The sequence below is a fragment of the Oryzias melastigma genome, linkage group LG19 (genome assembly GCF_002922805.2).
Source record: "Oryzias melastigma strain HK-1 linkage group LG19, ASM292280v2, whole genome shotgun sequence".
In the NCBI taxonomy this organism is placed as follows: Eukaryota; Metazoa; Chordata; class Actinopteri; order Beloniformes; family Adrianichthyidae; genus Oryzias; species Oryzias melastigma.
Genome location: NC_050530.1, coordinates 12,504,321 through 12,524,414, shown reverse-complemented (window position 1 = coordinate 12,524,414; position 20,094 = coordinate 12,504,321). Strand labels below are relative to the sequence as shown.

Genomic DNA, 20,094 nt, shown 5'->3' with positions numbered 1-20,094 from the left:
TTACTACCAAGTAAGTGGGTAACAAATTAGTCAATTTTGATAAATATAGGGTTTTGTTTTTCAAGTAAAAATATGTAAAACATGTATTTAATATTTAAATGTGATTTCAGTTTTTAGATTCTTATCAAAACATTTGGATTCTTGACATTAACATTACAGAGGAGGGGGCCCCATGATATTGTTCACCCAGGTACCTAAAACTTCTAAGTCTGCCCCTGAAGATCAAAGGGAACACACAGATATCTGCATTTAGAACACAGATTGTAGAAAGATTTATGTTATATTTTTATAAATGATTTATCAATAATATATGTATTGAAAAATGGCTCCAAGAGGAAGTTTTGACGACTCAGCAGGATGTAGATGACTGTCTGGAGCGGTCTAAAGTGACTATGCACATACTGTAAGACCTTATGAAATTTTGGTTTAACTAAATGTCTCATTTAATAGGAAAACTTTTTTAAGAATTGTAAGTAAAAAATCCAAAACGCAGCATCAAAAAAGTTGTAAATTGACCCATTTTGTTGCAGTTTATCAACCACAAGTTTAGGCAAAACTTATTTTTTCTGATTGTTTTTTTTTTTCAAAATTCACTTCAGACCTCCAATTATTTCAGCAGAAAGCCTAATTTTTATTGGATCATTCCAGACACTTGCTTTGCTGCCTCATAGGTTTCCATAATTCTCCAAATGAGACGAGTGGGAGCTAAAAAAATAATAATAGAAGCGTTTGCCCCCGCCCTGTGCCACTGTCTGAATAGACGCCGAAATGAGAATGACCTCATCACACGTTCAGCCAAATCATCATAAATGGCATGATATAACAATTCCAGACAGTTTTATTATTATTTTTTTTTAGGCGCTTCTCCATTTTGCTTCTGTTTGTGGTTGTGTGCCCTTGTTATCTGGCCCACCAGACTCTACTCTGGCTGTGAGGCAGGGGAGCAGAAGGATGGCTGTAATTCATTTTGTGCCAGGCCACAGGCAAGGCTCTTCTTCCTCTTCTGCCCATTACCTCCAAACCAGACTCTGCGTCTCGGCAGGACGCCGCTCCCCTTCCTCTCAAGCCCAGACCCACAGTATTCCTGGGAGGGGGGGGTTGAGGTTAGTGGAAGACCCACTTCAGAGTTTGGCATCCCTGAACCCTTTTAGCCACTCTGTTTAAGTGAAAACTCGAAAGAATATAAACTGTTTTACAGCCCTGAAAGCAGCCACCTTGGCTTTAATGATCACCAGCCTGTGGAGGAATTCACCTGGGAAGTCCTTCAGTCTTCAAGGGTTCTTTTTTCAGTGTAATTGGCTGAACTAATGGATGTTTTGAGGTGCAGATTTGCTCCAACATAAACTAATCCGTGTTAAAACCCAGACTCATATGCTAAACTGATATTTTCCAGTACTTTAGAACTCAAAACTTGATAAGTATTTAACAGTTTTAAGGCTTTCTAATGATGGAGACAGTTTAGCGATTGAAAAGATTACTCTTAAAGTCCCACTCCAGTTATTTTTTTATCTATTTTAGAATTGATCTAAAAAATAATTTAAAAAAAACTTGTCGTATTCCAAGACATGTGTAGTTGTAACAAAATGTACTCTTATCTACGACACTGAACTTTGATTTTGGGTGACAGAAAGTACGGTGGTGAGAATTTATACAATTTTTCTTCTTCTCACTCCCTTTCAGATTTCTGTTATTTATATACTTTTCTTACTTTGTTTTTCATATGTCTGGAATAGATTTTAGAACTTAACTGAACATACAATGAACAATTTGATGCATCCAAAAGGAGAGGCCATTTTCAGCACCTATATCACAGCTACAAGCTTTTTCCAAAGGTATTTTTTAATCTGCTCCTGATTTACAACAATTTAATTAAAAAATACACAGAAATATAAAGCTTAGTTGTCTTTATATATGTCCTTTATCAAGAGAAAATGCTATAAATACATGGTAAAAACACCAAAAACATATTTTTTTAAGCGGATGTTTAAGAAGGCGCTTTTCGGGGCACAATTAACATTCCAATGAGTTTTAACCTTTAAATAAATATAAATGTGTTAAACGCTAAAAGTCAGAATATGCTCTAAAATCTGCAAAGTCTAGAATGTTCCAATGATTTTGACTTGAGAGATGCTGTGAAAAAGCACTATTTTATACTGTATTCCTGCAAAAAAAAAATCTAATTTGATCTCCTGGTAAGCAATTGGATTTGTTGTTGTTTTTTTTAATCTGTATTTGACATGTTTCTGCTCATGAGGAGAGAAGAAGAAATATCCCATTAACAGCCTCTCTCCTATCTCCCTACATGAATCACTGACATCGAAATGAAAGTGCTTTGACACAAGGGGGGGGGTTGCAGGAATACAAATGCACAAACAACACACACACTTTTTTGTTTCTGTATCGTATAAACACACTTCAGAAGGTGGTAAAAGTTGTGAATAAATAATTAAGAATCAAAAAGGGAATTATTTTTTTCCTGTTTTGCTCTCTTCATAATTACTTCCGATTTTAACCCTGAGTGTCAAATAAGACAAATCCATGCTGCCTAAATTGTTGACTTTGTTAGTAAAACTCTGAGAACTTACAGATATTTGTAGTAATCGTTAAAACTAGACTGTCGTTTTACTGCCCCTTTAAAAAAATACAAATAAACTAACGTTTTTCTTGCTCCAGTTGCAGGATTAAGCATTCATGCATAATGAGCTCAAATAAGGAAATGACCAACATGTCAACACAGTCTTTAAACTGCCTTTTTCTTTACATACAGAATAATTACAGTTGCAGTTTTGTAGTTGTATAAAAAATTATCCTGTGTGGTACATGAAGCAAAATCCTCATGTGCAAAAAAAAATAATATAAAATAAAAAAAGGTTTTACAAACTTTTTTTTTTTGCATTTAAAAGAAAATAAGATCTTGATGTGTTTTTGATGCAACAAAAATACAACAAAATCTTGTCATGCGTATTCTGGATTATTTCTTTTGTCTCAATTTAATCAAATTTTCTTTTAAACCTCCATTGTTTATTTAAATGTTAAAGCATTTAATTTTTTGTTGTACCTGAGTAGCAGGTACGTCAGTCAGACTTTTTAAATATTTTTGCAGTGTTTATGTTGTAAGTTTCTAAATTTGAGCCTGGATGTCTGTAACTCTAAAGAGCCTGGAGTGTAATCTTTGGGATTATGAACCTGCTGAGCAATGACTCCAAACAACTAAATGAATATAATTCACACAAGGGTTTATTTACTTTGAGGGATGTGCTTGGCATAAACAACAAATTACTGATCTCACACGTTTTTTTTCTACTTTTTGTAACTTTTAAAAGAAGTAGTTGTTGCCAAAAAATCTAAATTTGCAACCAAATAATAATTTTAGGGATTGTTTTTGTGAAATAGTTTGCAATATCCACATTTTCATGTCTCACTATTGGCCAATTGTGTAAAAACAACTTATTTCTTCAAAAAACTCTAACAAGTCACATTACTTTCCAGTAGAATGAGTTGACTTTGGTGTGATTTTGGAGGGGAGGGGGTTCTTTTCTGTAAACTACACACTGACTGAACTCTTTTTTACATGTTTGCAATTAACTAAATGTAATTTAAAAATATGTGAATGTGCATTAAAATGTGAAGAAGTACTTTTGAAAAAATACTTATACATAAAAATCGTTCATTTTTATTTGTTGCCTCAAGGGACCTCTGTGCATTTAGTCAATATTTTTCAGGTAACATAGTCACAGTTTCTCCTTGTGGGATTAATAAAGTACTCTTGAATCTTGAATAATGCTTTAGCATGTGTGTAAATATGCATTTTTGAGCATGTATGAGATCATAGTCAATTTTTAAAAAAAATCTACTTATCACTATAGGAAATTGTCATAAAAACCTGTTATAGAATGAGACTCGTAGGAGAATATCCATTTGGGAGATTTCATCAGAAAGGGACAACAGTGAAATTTTAGAAAATGACAGTTATTTCTAAAATATTTTTTATTTTTTGTCTTTTCAAAGGAGAACATTAGGCTCAAGATGTCAAAGAACACCTTTGAGAAATTATATAAGTTCACATTTGGGATATATTTTGATGTTTCATGAAATATTTACATATTATATTTGCTGTTTGTTACTTTGTGCTTGTTGTATTGTAAAATACAAACACAATTCATGATTATCTGGTGTTCTCGTTGCACAGTTGCCTTGAAGCAACAGCTGGTTGCACATAATATTGTGTGACCAAGCATTCATAGTTACTAAGTAATTAGTGATTGTTATAATGTATTCCGTAGAACTCAAATGTTAAAAATTCAGATGAAAAACTTTCCATTACAGGTCATCAGTAATATATTATGGTGTCATTTTTAAAATCATATTTTAACCTATTTCAGCTTTTGATAAGACAAAGTCCACAATTATGTCACTTTTCTCTTATGTTGCACAAATTACATTACAACTTTCTAACTGTATTTTTATTTTTTACCTAAATGGGCAAAAATGTTTTTTAATGAACTTCTTTAATGTAAGATCATATCATCTGGAGAACTATAAATGATTTTCTTTACAATTTCCTCAAATAACTTCTTAAAGATTAAGTGCTTACTGCTATGATCAACCTTGTGCAGCGTATTCAGAAAACTATATCTCTTTTCTTTAGAGAAAAAAGGGTACTCTTTACATGAAAATGTGTAGCTTACATCCCGATCCTTTCACCACTCCGCTCACAATATTCCTACATCTCAGAGGTGCTGAAGCTTTTCTTTAGCCGAGGAAGGACATCCTGAGATTCTTACAGAGCCCGTGAGTTCCTCTAATCCTTCTAAAAAAGAAGCTGACACGATTCTTTGGAGCTGTGTTGTTTATTTACTCCTGCTAACACACAAATCCACACGTAAACAAAACACTTACTCTTAATGAGTGGCTACGTTTCTTGACTGGTATTTTTCACATCCTTGCAGTCATGATATCACGCCACAATCTGCAAGTATCCTTGAAGAACATGATAGGTGTGAAGTAAACTTTGACTAAGAGGATTGAGTGGGATGCTGTCAGCAGCAGTGATTGGTCGGTGAGTCTCCTCTGCATATTTAAAAAGGTTAAGATTAATTCATGTAATTGATGTTGTCATTGGCTTTTTGATATTTTCATTTCATTATATTTGAAAACATTTTTTTCAAAGATTGCAATGACAATTTTAAAAAAGCAAATAATAAAAAAACATTATATTTTAGAAATCAATGGGCAATATATTGGTGCCTGTATTGGTATCAGCCAATATTTGCATAATTTGAGTTTATTCATAGTCGATAAATGTTCTGACTGTTTTCAGGTATATTTTATTTTTGATACGAATACATGTTGTTCCTAATACATAAATTGTGCTTTTTTTCATTTTTTGCTTTGTTTTTATTTTAATTTTATATTTTTTATTTTTATTGATGTTTACTAGGTTTTTGCATTGATTGATCAGTTGGTGAGATTTGCACTTCAGGGCCACCGTACTTGCTAAAAAAAAAGCATTATAAACTGGTGAAAACCGAGTTCAGTTTTCCATTAATGGCAGGACATCATCAACAAAGTGGGATAACAAATAAACACAACAACAATGACATTTTTTAATGTTGTTGATTATCCATTTCTTAAAATTACATTGTTAAGCTTCTAGACAAATGCAAATGAATTAATGTTTACATTTTTAAATCACAAGCTAAACAATCATAAGACAAAACAGCAAGCCCCACAGTCCAAACACATCCATTGAGTCTGTCACCAAAGACATGACAGCTTTTTCCCCCCCTTTCTCTAACTACAATAAGCCACTAATTTACATATTAATGAGAGAAAAGAATGGCAAGTGGATGGAGGGGGAGTGGAGCTCAGAGGGCGCGATGTTGCTCCTTGTTGTCTTGCTACGAACTGACAAAGTCTTCAAAAAGGTAGTTAATGACCAATCTATAACACGTGTGGCAGTCTGCGCCGTAATCATATCAACATGTTGCATGGCAGGCTCAGTGGCATGCCTCCTGTGTGGGTTCTATTGGTGTTTTTTTTTTTTTCCACACATGAGGCTAATACCAGTGCGTTGATGCAGGGACATGTGCGTGCTTGTGCATGCTTGATCCCACATAAACGCACACGTGCAACACTAAATGTCTTCTTCTAAAGGAGATATCCTCGTCCCACAGAATGTGGGCTTAAGTACACCCAAAGGGTAAATTCCAAAATTAGCAGCGCCAGACTAGAAGGGGTAAATGAATGAGGGAGGCAAAAAACATCTGTCATACCCAAACGCATTTGTTTCTCCCAACCAGTTGAACAAATTAATGTGCTTTTGAAGCTAAAACTTTCCCATTGCATTCATTTTTTGTGCATGTTTTGCATCTTTTTTTAAGCAGCAGCTGTAAAAAAGTCAGAAATTGTTTTATCTCCCTTGAAGAAGGCTGCTCAATAATAAATGTATCAAGAATTTCTGTGATAAAGACTTTTTATTGCAGAATCAAAACCAGGTTCTGTTCAATTAGTTCAATCTAAATTCATCATACAAACATGATTTAAGTAGTTATGTCTGCATGCATTTATTTTTCCATTTCTTTTGTTTTAGGTCCTATCCTGTAAAAGTCTGCAACCTTTACTTGATGACTTTATGTCTTCATTTGTTTTGAGTTAAGAAAATTGACTGAAAAGAAAATTTGTCTTTGGTTTTGTATTTCAAAGTTTAGGCTCCTGAATGTAATTTTTGTGTTCAGTTTTCTGCTGCCCCTCATGTTAAAATAACACCTGGCTTAAGTTACTAATCATTCACAGCTGTTTCTACTAAATACTTCCTCCATGTGTGTTGATGTACTCGTTAAAGTTCCACCTTTGGTTTAATTTTGCATTTTTGTTTCAAAATGTTAGTTTTTTTTGTTCAATGCATTAAGTTCTACGCTTTTTGTTGGTTTTGGGGTCATATTTAGAAATATATTTTTTAATAATTCTCATTTTCACCCCATCTGTTTCCAAAAAGTTCTCCACAAATCATTTTTCATACTGATGAAGTTGAGTAATTTGGCTTTCAGTGTCTATTTCAACAACTGTATAAACATATCCTGCAGAAATTGGGTAGATTAGCCAATTATAGTAAAAATAAATGTCCATAACCAGCAAACCCTACCTGCACAAATATATAACAACCATTTATCATCACCTAGACCAGTGTTTTTCTAAACTTTTTTGAGTCAAGGTACATTTTTTCCTTAAACCACAAGGAACGATGATCTGATAATGTAATAAAAAGAAACTGTATTCTCTATTAACAATATTAAGATATTTTTATCAAAGTTCCTTAAATATGAATCAAATAAACACAAGTAAAAGTCTTCTACGGTCTTTTGTGTTGAAATCTGAGCCTGTTTGAATGAAAACAGGTAAATGTTTTTCAGACAAATTATGTGAAATTAAAAAAAAATCCATGGCACAATAATGCAGCACACTGGTTGAAAAACACAAAGCTGGCCTAACTTAATCAAACTCCTGTTCGTAGACTATATAACTTCCATTTTATCCCAATTATACCAAAGCTTTAGAGACATTAAAACATTTTTTTCATTTGAACAAACACTATTTAAATCCACTATGTTTGACTCACTTCTAATCGGTCTTACTTACTCCAGGGTCACCTGACCCAATGCACTAACTAGTGCCATGGAAGGTGCAGCGGTAGAGCGGTCAACCTCTGACCATAAAATCACAGTTTCAGTTTCCGCCTTGCCCATCCGTGTCAAAGTGTCCTTGGACGAGACACTGAACCCCACATTGCTCCTGGAGGTTATAGGTTGGCGCTGGTGTAAGACCGCCATTCGGGTCTGTAATATGCATGGATAAGGAAGGACTGTAAAGCGCTTTGGGCCTCAAAGCAAGGTAGAAAAGCTCCCTTTACCATAACTGAAGCAAAGTAAAGAGACAAAAGGACATATAACTTTATGATCAGACATTTCTTTATACTTTTATGGCACTACATGAAGACATGGATAGCACTGTATGTGGATTATGTTAGCCTATTACCATAGACTTTAAAGCTTGTGTCACATGATTGTGTGTAAAATTCTAGCCCAACTGATCCATTCAAGCATCAACCAAGGTTTACAGCCTGATTTGAAAACGGGAACTTGGAATAGAATTATCCTCATTAAACTGAAGAGACCTTTTACAAGGAAAAATACAAAAAAATCTATTATCACATGACTTGGATTTACCGGTAAATGCTGTAAGACTATCAAAAACCTACCTTATTTTGCCAAAATTTTCTCTTCTGTTTTGTGAGTATTTCTATTATTTTTTCAGCACTTTGCTCAAGCAGCGTTTCTAACATAATCTTCTGGTTCACAGTGCATGTCATCAGAGACCTCTAAATTACAAACATCAGTACGAGAATTGATTCAGCTTTGTTTCCTAGGGTTGGGGGTTGGTTCAGTCGCTCTGACACAGACATATTCAGGGACTTATGCTATGTACACACCAGGTATGTGATACACGTTCAAGAATGCACCACACAATCATTCTTTACCATTTTGTGTTCACACTGGACTAGCATTACCAGGTATTAGCACATGTATACAGTTGGAAGAGGCTTGGTGCAAAATGTCAAAGCGGTGCAAATCTCGCAAATACTGCTCCAGGCTTTTTCTTTTCAAACCTCTATTTTGATATTTGAAAGAGTAATACCAACTGGGCACAAACTGCAATTATTAATTTCTCCTACATGATCTATTTTCAAATGATTGGCACATCCATGCTTTGAAAAGGACACAAACCATACGTCACTAACAATTCTGAGTCCCTGATTGGTCAAAGTTCAACTTTCAATGAGTGTTCAATGGTCGTACATTTTGTATGTAAAGCCTCAAAACGAAATTAAAACTTGATTTTGAACACAGGGGCCAGAAATAAGGATGTATGCACATTTATATAGAGTTTTCATTGGAAATGTTATTTGAACGCAGGTTGCAGCAATGTCTGCCATGTATTTTGTGCTACGTGAAGTTTTGCCTCCCCAATAAAATATTGAGGGTGGTTTGACAAGTTTTATCCTATTGGTTGGAGAAATCTCTGATCCTGAAACATGAAACCTGAATCTTAAGTCATTTTATGACAACTTAGAAAAAAAGGCATTCATGTGGGTGGATCGTCATTAAAGATGTGAACAAACAAAATACTTAATTTACAGACAAAATGACCACAAACTAATAAGCAGATTAGTCATTGTACTTAAAGCAAACTCTAATTGTGCCAGGAGCACAAAGCCTGTCGGGGGGGGGGGTTCACATTGAGATTGACAGATGGGGGTCTTCGGGGACCGCAGTGTGCATGCTTTGTTTTCCAGCTTCACCAACTCCCTGTATGCTCTCGCTGTGAATGTGTGCATAGAGATCAAGGTCGGAGGTCAACAGGAAACGTATCGATACAGCAGCAGCGTTTATCCTCTGCTGAAGGGATGTCACTTGAAGTTTCTCTAGAACCAAGAATCTTCGAGTTAGCATTAAACATAAAATAAATTAGCTTGTTGAAAGGTTTCTGCAAACTTTACATTAAATATTATGCAACAATTTGGTTAAAAAGGGAAGAAACGAGTTGGCATAAAGGTGAAGTTCTAAGTAATTCTGCTCTTTTTGATGACAATTTTTCAGAGAAAAGAAGGTTCTGTGAGAACAATGAAGAGTTGTGACTGACATAATACCATAATACATTTAAAAGTATTTGTCCTTGATTACCTTGAGAAACATAGTGAAATCTCTGGATTTTAAAAACACATTTTTTTTTATTTCTAAAGCATTTTTTTTGCATAATTATCCTGTATTGAATTTCCTTTCCTGACATATGGCGCCCACCCTCCCCCACATTTAGATAAGAGCTAGAACGACTTTGATGGACAGATCAGTAAAGAAATACTTGAAGGCCAGGCATAATATGAATATAAAGGAACAGAAGTTGAAAATGTATAATTGAACAAAGCGCTGGAGTGGCACTCTAAAAAACTGCTGCAATTCAAAATATTGCTTAACCTCATATAGTCTGCACAAAGTGCATAAATGACATTGAAATGAATATGTAGAGGAGTAGTTTGGCACGAAGCTGACACCTTAGAGGTAAAACTTACTGCATAATTCTTGTTCTTTGTTAAAAATTAAAATAATTGAGATTTCCCCTCTAGATCTGGACATTGACTCATTTCTTAGTCTGTATGACAGCATTTATTATGTATTAGAATATGAAAAACAAAAGAGATTTGCTTAAAAAAACTTTTTTTTCAGAACCATTGTTGTCCAAATAATTCTGAATGATTTTTACTCGTATGCCTGGTTTATAATCCATAGCAATTTGTAATCATTCAAGTTGCATTAGTCTTTAGGCTATAAGCAGGGAATTGTCCCAATTGCTGCAAAATGTGACACAAGGTGATGGCATCATCCATGGTTGGAATTTTACACCTGTAGTATAAACCCATGCATTTGACCATTCAACCTTCTTATGTTTTAAGCTATATGCTATGGCAGGGGTGGCCAACCCTGGTCCTCAAGAGCCTCAACCCTGCCTGTTTTCCAGCCCTCCCTGGACTGCTTGATGCTGACAACCTAAATCAGGTGTGTTCAGCTAATCAGGATGTGGAATTACTTGAGTCAGCTAATCAGCAGCTAGCTGGTCAGGGAGAGCTAGAAAACAGGCAGGGTTGAGGCTCTTGAGGACCAGGCTTGGCCACCCCTGTGCTATGGTGACCCTGTGGTAGAGTGTTCGCCCTGAGACTGGAAGGTCAAAAGTTCAAATCCAGGTTGAGTCATACCAAAACTGGGACCCAATGGCTCCCTTCTTGGGGCTTAAACCACCAAATGGACACAAAAGTATCTTCAAAAACATGCCCTTTTTTAGATATTTACTTTCTAACATATTTTAAACTTCAGGTACCGTACATCTTCCAGCAGTGGCCGGTCTCCAATAGATGCCTGTCTCTGATAAACGCCAAGCCAGCTGACAATTTTTTGGAATAAACACTAAGACTACGATTAAAAGATATGCAGTATATTTGATTAGGATATGCAGCAGGTGCCAAGTCATGTCAAATTTAACTTCTTAAAAACCTATAGTTATTTGGTATGTTGAGGCTGTTGAAATAAAGTTTAAAGTAAAAAAAAATAAAGAAAAGAAAAAAAACTGATGTGCCACCTACCTTGTCTTGTCTGCAAATACATATATGATATAAATACATATCATATGATATATAAGGCTGCAAAGAAAATACAAAACTACTGAAATGCTTCAGACAATCATGTCATCAAGCTTGAAAAGTATGAACGCGACTCAAGAGTTTGTCATAGTTTTTGTGGAAAGTCGTATGCGTAACCAGCCATAGTATGAACTACAACGCACGAGATGAATGCTGCAATGATGGATCACTATGAAGTATGAAGCTGGTATTAGTATTTAAAAACAACTCCAATGAAAATAGAGTTTTTGGTGTTTTAATGTTGCATTTTTCTAATGATGGAGGACACATTTAAAAGAGAATTTAGTTTAAAATTGTGTTTCTGAGTATTTGTCTATACTGTTGTGAATCAAAAGCAGACAAAAAATAGCAGGTGGAAAAATCCTGTAATAGTGATGTTGGTGCTACAATTGGAGGGTCACAAGCTCCCTGCTCCGCTCCATTCCGATGCATCCACTTGTAGACAAATAGATCCATCTTTGTTTTCCTCATCTGAACTAAATCAAAACTGCACTGCTGGATAGCTCTGATATTGATCACCATTTTTGTTTCACCAGTTATGTTATGTTAGGATTGTGTGAGGCTGTAAGCTGGCAGGAGAGCACATAAACAGATGGATGATGGGAAATGGAGGTGGGCTTCCACACGCCAACAGTTCCACCCACAACTCAGAATTTAATTTTTTAATGAACTCCCGTTTCTTTGCAGAAAAAAATGTCCAGGAAAACGACACAGGTTGTTTTTGATTTTGGCCAAAAATTACACAATTATAGTTCAAAGATAACTCGGAACGCTTTTACAATAAATTAAAAGATGATTGCAGTGGGTCTTTAAAGGTTAGCCATCTTGCTTGCTTAAAGTCAGGTTAATGTTTTTCCTGAATTTTTAAAGCAGCTTTTCTTTATATGGAAGAAAATCAAGGCAATGGAAATAAATGTTTTTTTTTTTTTTTTACTCTTTTAAAATAATTTTTGACATTCAAGTCAGAATTGTGATTATTAGGTCAAAAATAATCAAACAAATAGAAATTATGAAAATTATATTTAAAAAAATCATAAATCCTATTTACATTAATTTAGTTTTATTTGGCCCTCACCCCCTTCCGTACTTCTACCTCCGAAAGGTGGCTGAAGAGTGGCAGGAAAAAGGCGTGGGGGCTTTCTCGTTTTGGTAAATGTCATTGGCTTAAAAGACCAAAGACCCCGCCTTTATTTGAGGAAAAAAAAAAAAAAAAGAGTTAGTCCTCAGCCTAAGAGAAACGAGGAACGAGAGGGGGAGGAAAACATAAAACAGTTAGACATCCATACGGCGTTTATGCTTATTTGAATTGAGGAAAAAAAACAAATAAACATTACAGTAAAAAAAGGCGGCTAAGCGTTTACACACCGGAGCTTGTTCCCTGTCAGCTCATCCACTTCTGGCCGTGTTTTCTCGTCCACGGAGGATTAATTAAACCGAGGGAATCTCAATTACTTCAAACCTTCGGCTGAACAAATCGCGGAGGATGCTGCCGCCACCGACGTGTGCCTGAAAAAAGTCCCCAAGTTGCCGTTGAGACGTCGTCCGTCCAGGTAAGACAGCGATAAGACAGCGATACGCGGAACCGAATCGCGTTTTCTCCAGTTTTTAAGGCTGGGAGAGTTGGTGCCGCCGGAGCTCCAGGTCCGCATTCGGCTCCGGCCATGTGTGTGTCCACCTTACTGCGCCATGAAGATGGGGAGCAGGCGGGAAGGGAGAGGACTCCTGTCCGCGAGGACGACATGTTTGTAAAATTTCAAAATAAATGTCGGTTATTAAAAAAAAAAAAAAATAGGAAGTGAGTTTTGTAGTCCTCTTACATTTGATGAGATGATAGTAGCCTTCTATTGAAGGGTGCATCCTAACAACACAAATAATAAAATCCTCACATCTGTCCAGGCTGTCATTGAAAGTGCTGTGAAACATCTATACAGGAGCCTTGAAGAAGCTGCCACACATCATTACAGGGGATCACAAGCTCCCCTAAACGTTTTGCATCTTAGGAAAAAAGATCAACCACCTGCTTGTGATGCCTGGAGGAATCTCCCCTGACAGGATGTAGTGGCAAAAATAAAATAAAAAATAAAAAAGGGGGGGTTAGGAATGCAGTCAACTCTTATTTTCATCGGGTTTATAAATTGAGAAGGAGAGACCTTCTTGTGTAATATAAATGAGCTGCTAATTGCCTTGTGTTAACTTGTTAATTACACACTCTACTAAGTACTCTTAAATATTATTGGGCTAATTAATGTACCACTTATGCTGAAAGTACGACAACATGTTTCTGTCAGATTTCTCCCTATTTTTTAGGGCTCATTTGTCAGCTGAAATGACTACATTCTTGACACTAGAATCTTGTTAAAGTTGGAAACCAGAAGGGATGACCTTGGTTGTGCCGCTCTTTGTCCGAGTTCCCATGTGAATGCGGCGGCGGACCGCGGAGGGGAGGGTTGTGTGCCGGAAGGACTGTGAGGCCACTACAGATGGCCGCAGACTGGACACGAGCTCTGCTGTGAACCATTGTCAAAGAAGCGGTTAAGATGGGGGGGAGAAGATCAGCTGGACAGATCTCCTTTGTCACAGGGATTCAGTCACAAGAGCAGCAGGCGGGGAGGTGGAGGGGGGGAAAGGGTCATACACTAGTAGTATTCTTTCTCCTCACATTCCAGGTACATTCACTATTGTTATGGATCTGCTGTGGGTTCTTCTTTTCCTAGACCCAATCGCTCAATTTTGACAAACAAACTCTCCATAAAACCACTTTTTCTTTTAAAATTCATCTTCCCTCACGATGAGTCAGTGTTATCATTTTTGACGGAAATTGAACGGACGACCCGGCGACAATCCTGCCCTCCGCCGTCCTTTCCGGCGTCGCTGAACGGCACCCTATCACTCAAGGCAATTGAACGTCTCTAAGGAGACCTCTGTTAGCCCCCGTGCAATATTTATTACCATCCATCACCCCCCGAGACTAGAGCTCTGCGGGTGAGTAACAGTGGCTGCTAAGTTCAGTGTTAAAAAGTTCCCCAGCCAGCGACCATTAGAAGGGATTTATGAGAGTGGCTTCCCTGGAAGTGGTGTGGAAGCGAGACGAAGCATGTTTCATAGTCGCTGCACACCCGCTGGGCCGTGCTACTATATATGTCGTGGTTATAATTCTGACGGGGGGTTGAGCTGAAGCAGTGGCTCGACTTATTTTTCTCTGTTGCTGCTCAGCTATCGGAAAAGCTTTTCCCAAAAGAAAGGAGGCCTTGATGCATTTAGTGTGTTTTTGACAAATCGTGCAGACTCTCAGAAAAGCTCACAAAGAAAACAGAGAGAAACACCTCTGGATCTTCTGGTATGTTCTTCAAAACAACTCTACCTTACCATTCACATCTAGATCTCCTAGTTGTCTCTTAAGCTACATTCACAGATGTTTTTTCTTCCCCCTCATCATGGTCCGTTTGTCAGTCAAAAGGAAAAAGCATGGCTCTAAAAGAAGATGAGGCTTACACGGTTGGAGTTGTGTTGTAAACACTATAAACACTATAGTGACTAAGTACATACAAGCAGCCACGTCCAATAAAAAAAAAGTCTATGTAAATACACATTAATATATGTATTGGGCTTCCACCTTCAAAATGTTTGCGTTTATGCGCAGCTACGCGAGTTTTTACAGCTGTTTTTGGGCTCTATATAGAAAATTCGTGGCCATTGAACACACTTTGAAAGTTACACAGTTGGAGCTGTATTGTAAAACACTGCCCTCAACAAAACGTGTTCCAGAGGCCACTTCCAACAAAATGTCTTTGTAAGCAAGTGTAAACGTACATTTCGGACTTTTGGGTTCAAAACTCTACCAATCATATGTAACTACGCAAGTTTTTACGACTCTTTCTGGGCTCTACATACAAAATGCATGGCTATTGAGCACACATTCAAAGCTAAACCAGGTCGAACTTTCACCAGTAGGGTTCTTGGATTTGATAGTAATGTACAGGTGCCGTCCCTTTTTAATTCACAGAAGTGCCAACTGTTTAAAAATTGAAAATTGCGATTTGTGTTCGGCCGGAATTATAAGTCTTTCATATATTGAAATAGAGCTGGAGCAAGATTTGAAGTGCTTCGACATTTCATACCAACCCTCTTCCAACTATAGGTGGCGGACATGCGTTAGTAAACAGTAGGGCTATTTATTTTGAAGAGTCTGGCGGTATGATACGTATTGCAATACGTATTACAACTTACGATACACATAACCAAACATACCACAATTTTTCAAAATTTCGGCTTGGTATCCATCCCAACTAAAAATGAAGAAGTACATCTCTCATAACAACAAAAACCACGACCCTGATTGTTAACACAAGCTGGTTCTCGCAAGATCTGCTCAAAGAGACTCAGTGTGCTGTGCTGCCAACTAAGTTGGCAACTAAGTGAAAAAAAAAGTAAGACACTGAAGGACGCTAATAAATAATTAAATATAATCTTGTCAGCATTTTAAATCGATACAAGTATCGCCAAATGAAGTATCACGATTTATTGCCGAATCGATTTCCCCCTACACCCCTAGTAAACAGTAGAAAAAGAAAAAGAAGCCCTTCCAGCGTTAACACCGTGGGCTAAAAACATTCAAGAATGCGTCTTCTTGAATGCGCGTCAAATGCTCAAAGTGTTCGTAGCTTCAGAAAGATCATCTAATGTATGCCTACTGGGCTACTGAACTGGTAAATTCCACCTTCATGTTCTTTAAATGAGCATGAACGCATGCTGTGTGGAAAATCTGTATATGCTCAGTACCTCTGGATGTACCGCTCACTTCAGCGGACGTGAGAGGTTGCTTTTTTTTCCTTCTTTTTTTTCTTCCCCTCAGCCTTTCTTCCCCCTCACGATGGTTTGTTTGTCAGTCAAGAGAAAAAAGCATGGCTCTAAAAGCAGATGAGGCTTACACGGTTGGAGCCGCGTTGTAAAACGCAGCCGCGCCACTTTTTAGGGTGGGTTTTTTAATATGTGTTTTTAATTGGTCTCTAAAGACTGAGAGTTCTCTTTTGTGCCATGCTCAAAAGTATCTCTGCGGTGTGACTGTTGAACTGCAGAGCGCGGGAGCGGCAGTGCTCATTTAAAGCCAGACGAGCATGCTCATTATCTTCAACTAAAGGCAAGATTGATTCAGCTGAAAGACAGACTATTTTTATTTATTCATTTTTTTTCAGGATTTTGACGCGTGGGACTGATAAAACAAGTGAATTACTTTTGGTCCCAACGTATAGTTTCAACACAGTGGAAAAGCTAAGGGTGATTGAAGTAGCTTCTCACAGACTTTTGATGTTTGCGTAACAGTTTAACGTGGTATATTTGTTTAAAAAACAGTTTGTTACTTTTTTTATGTTCATGGGTTTCCAAGAAAGAATTTAGGGAGTGAAAGAGATCCTTTTCTTGACACTGCCGACTCCCTTCCCCCATGTAATTTCGTTGACAGTCGCAGCAATTTTATTTTCCAGCACTGTATGGGAGTAAATGATAATTACTTAGAACCACTAATGTTTTTCTCAAGGCAGAGGAGAGAGTAAAAGCCAATGTCTGTGCAAAAGGGCAAGACACAAGGATGCAGAGAGATCTGTACAAACCAAATTGTTACATTTTGGCTAAAAGTTTGTGTTTTGATTGCATTTCTAGTTGATATATACAAAGATTTGTCACTTTTAGCATTGATGCACAATATTGGCACATCTGTATTGACAGATAATCAGGTGTTGTTGGTATTGGGAAGTACAAATATTTTTGCGGAAACATCTTGGTAATTTTTGGTTCTGCACAAACTTTTTAGTTTTCCTGTTTATGTGCACCATAAAGGTAAATGTACACACATAAACTGGACAGATAATCTCTAATGTGTGACTGGCACAGTAGTTGTAGTTTGCTCCGCCCACCGCAACAATTTGAAAGTGGCTGATTCTGAAGGACAAAGTAAAAAGAGAGCTTTACAGAGTCCAACTACCAGTCAAAAAAGACACTACCCTAAAAATACACAAACTGGAGCTCTAATGCAATAAAATACAACTGATTAAAGCAAAAAAAAAAATCTAATTTATAAATTCATAATAGAGCAATAAACATTGAAAAAGACCCTTGAAACCAGACCGTTGGTGTCTTGGTAAAAATGTAACTTTTTAGCATAGGAGACAATAAAAAATTGTTCCCTTTTGAAAGCAGCTTCCAGTGGTTATTTAAAGAACTGCAACATTGATACTTGAGTGTTTACGTAGTATTTAGGAACAGAGGGTTACGGCTTGGATGCACCTGATTAAATAACACCTCAGTTACAATTGGTAGCTAAATCGTTCCAGGAGTTATACTTGCATCCCTTTAATGAGAGAATTCTAATAACTTGCATAGGAAGCCAAAAGTTTAAAGTGTATCTAAACTGCAGTGTAGTTATAAAATAGAAAAAACCGGAATGATCTAACTATTCATTTAACTGAATTACCAGAGATTATGTAAAAACAGAAAACAGAGGTAATAAAAAAGGCTTATGTTGTTGATTGCTTTCAAATGGGAATTGAATAAAAATTAAATAAACTAAAAACTTCTGTGGAATAAGTTCAATTTAATGGAACATCACTGCCTTTTGTGTAGTACAAGTTTGTTTATTTTTAGGTACATTTCCAACTTTGACAGTGTTGAGTTTTCTTGACTGGCTGTTTTAAAATCTCGGCGATTTCAGTAAATGAAAATAAAGGTTTAAATATTAGACATTGGTTATCAGCATGGAGCAATTTATCAAAACCATTTTTAGAGCAAATTTTACTACAATTTTATCAGAAAAAATACTCTCTCAGCCACTCATTAATAGCGTTGTCAAGTAGTCTGATAGGGTCAAGCTATGATGTTACCGTCAAAGAAACTGAACACCAATTAGTTATTATTTTCTAACAATTTAATTCCCTCATTAGAGGCATATTAATTGATGTGGTTCCTCGTGTGCACTGTCTTAATCCACCAAGGATTTCTCAAAGGCGAGCACAAAAGGCTTTTATTATTTCTAGAAGGAAGTGGTCTTTTGGGAGGCAAAGCCCCTCCTGCTCAACCGTATATTTCATTATAAAACAGACATAAGTGAAATGAAATTACAACATATCATCAGCGTGGTGGAGGATCCTGTTGAATAATTACCTCAGCAGAGCCATTGTTGTAGCGTCAGACAGACTTGCTCTTTTAGCTGTGACAGTGGGGGTGCTCTGAAGTCCTTATGCAAAGGAGTAAAAAGCACTTTCAAGGTTAAACTGTGTGGAGGCCTAATGTTTAGGGAGGCTGGATTCATTTCATGTCTCGTAATGTGATTTGCAGGATCGCCTCCTCTCCTGCCCTTGCTTTCTTTGGAGATGTGTTCGCTTGATGAGCGCTGAAAGGAGGGGGGCACTACTTGAAAACCCCAACATTTAAAGCCCTCTGGTGCACATTTCCTTTTTTTTATTTACGCAATCACAGAATGGACGTTATTGGCACTTAACACAATGGGAGATGGTTTCAGGAAAACCTGTAAGGAACGGACAAAAACTGCTAAAGAAACAGATCACTTGGTGCTTGAGAAACTGGTTTTGCTTTGTATCTCACAGCATCAGCATCTTATCAGCATCAGTGAGCCTTGCTAATGAAACTTACCATTACTCGCTGGCATGTTCTGTACAGGGCAGATGTCCCTATAGATATGGGAGCATCTTTGCAACAGAATAGATGCTGTAGCCCTAGTATGTATGCAACACCAGGAAATGATTGAAATCGGTTCTTACTGTCACGTCTAGTGGCCGGTCAGTGCAATATATGGACTGAATATAGTGAAAGTCATAGAATTACAAAACTCTAGTTTAGCATTGTGACATTTCTTAATAAAACTAACTATTGAAAAATTAAAAGCAAAGTTTATCCTATAAATGATAATACATTACATAATTGTTGTTTAGCCTTTAAATGATAAGGACTGTTTTTTTCTAAACAGCTGTATTTGTTGTTTCTCCTGTTTCTTCTAAAAATGATGAAAATTGTTGCTCAGATTATACTATATCAGTGTTTTTTGAATGGGCGTTCAGTACTGCTGTGCAATATGAGGATGCATATCATGTGGGTGATAAAAAAAGGGTGTTTTGTGGGATTTGTCTTCTATTGTTTCATTGTTTTTATTTGTTTATTTTTATTGCTGAACGTTTGTGCAAAAATGTGTTTTCCTATTGAGAAACTTGAGAGTTGGGCACTTATGAAAATGTTTCTCATTTGTTACAACTCAGTTACAATGTTTAAAATTTGCTGTGAATTTAATAGTTTTATGTAGAATATCTTGCGTGTCAGTTAAAGGCTCGTCAAATGGAAACATCCATCAAAAATCCTCTTTATTGAACTTTTGATTTCAGGTGAAATTTTCTAGCAGATTAGGTTTGAAACAGCCTTAAACAGGCATTCCATTCCAAGTACTTGTGATCTCTCTTAAGCCTTTCTTACTGTCTAGAGAAATTACAACAGTTTTAGAGGTTTTAAAGTCCTTTATTCCAGCTTATTCTATAGTGCTTTTTGCTACACTGGCTTAAACTTTTGATAGACTACTTGTAGTCCAGACATAAAAGCTTTTCAGATTGCCAGAGTTCTCCCATAGCTGTGTAAAAGCACCCCATATTGAGCGTTGGCATTTGAATTTCATACTCAACATCCAGATTCATACTTTTTCCCAACATGTAGCCTATAGAAACCCTCTCTGAGCTCTGTAGTGCTGACTTTCTTTGCCTGAAAGTGCAGAAATGAAAGGACCAGAGCTGTGGTCTAATATTTCAGCCCTTCTGTCTTTGCTTTTTTCCCCGAGCATGTTCATCCTTTCTCTC

The 20,094-nt window shown here is 36.8% G+C and overlaps 1 protein-coding gene and 1 long non-coding RNA gene across 3 annotated transcripts in view; one reads left to right on the top strand and one right to left on the bottom strand.

Annotated features, from left to right (window-relative positions):
* The first annotated feature begins 11,973 nt into the window (after nt 1–11,973).
* LOC112153958 (C-terminal-binding protein 2) overlaps nt 11,974–20,094 on the top strand; it is a 100,983-nt gene continuing 92,862 nt past the window's right edge. For both annotated transcript variants that reach the window (XM_024284447.2, XM_024284448.2), the window contains exon 1: nt 11,974–12,798. The gene's annotated coding sequence lies outside the window, so the exon portion shown is untranslated. The remainder of the gene's footprint in view (nt 12,799–20,094) is intronic.
* Nucleotides 12,292–13,729, bottom strand: LOC112153960. Its single transcript, XR_004949792.1, has 2 exons — nt 13,066–13,729; nt 12,292–12,970 (listed from the first exon to the last, which is right to left on the bottom strand). It is a non-coding gene; the product is annotated as an uncharacterized LOC112153960 (long non-coding RNA).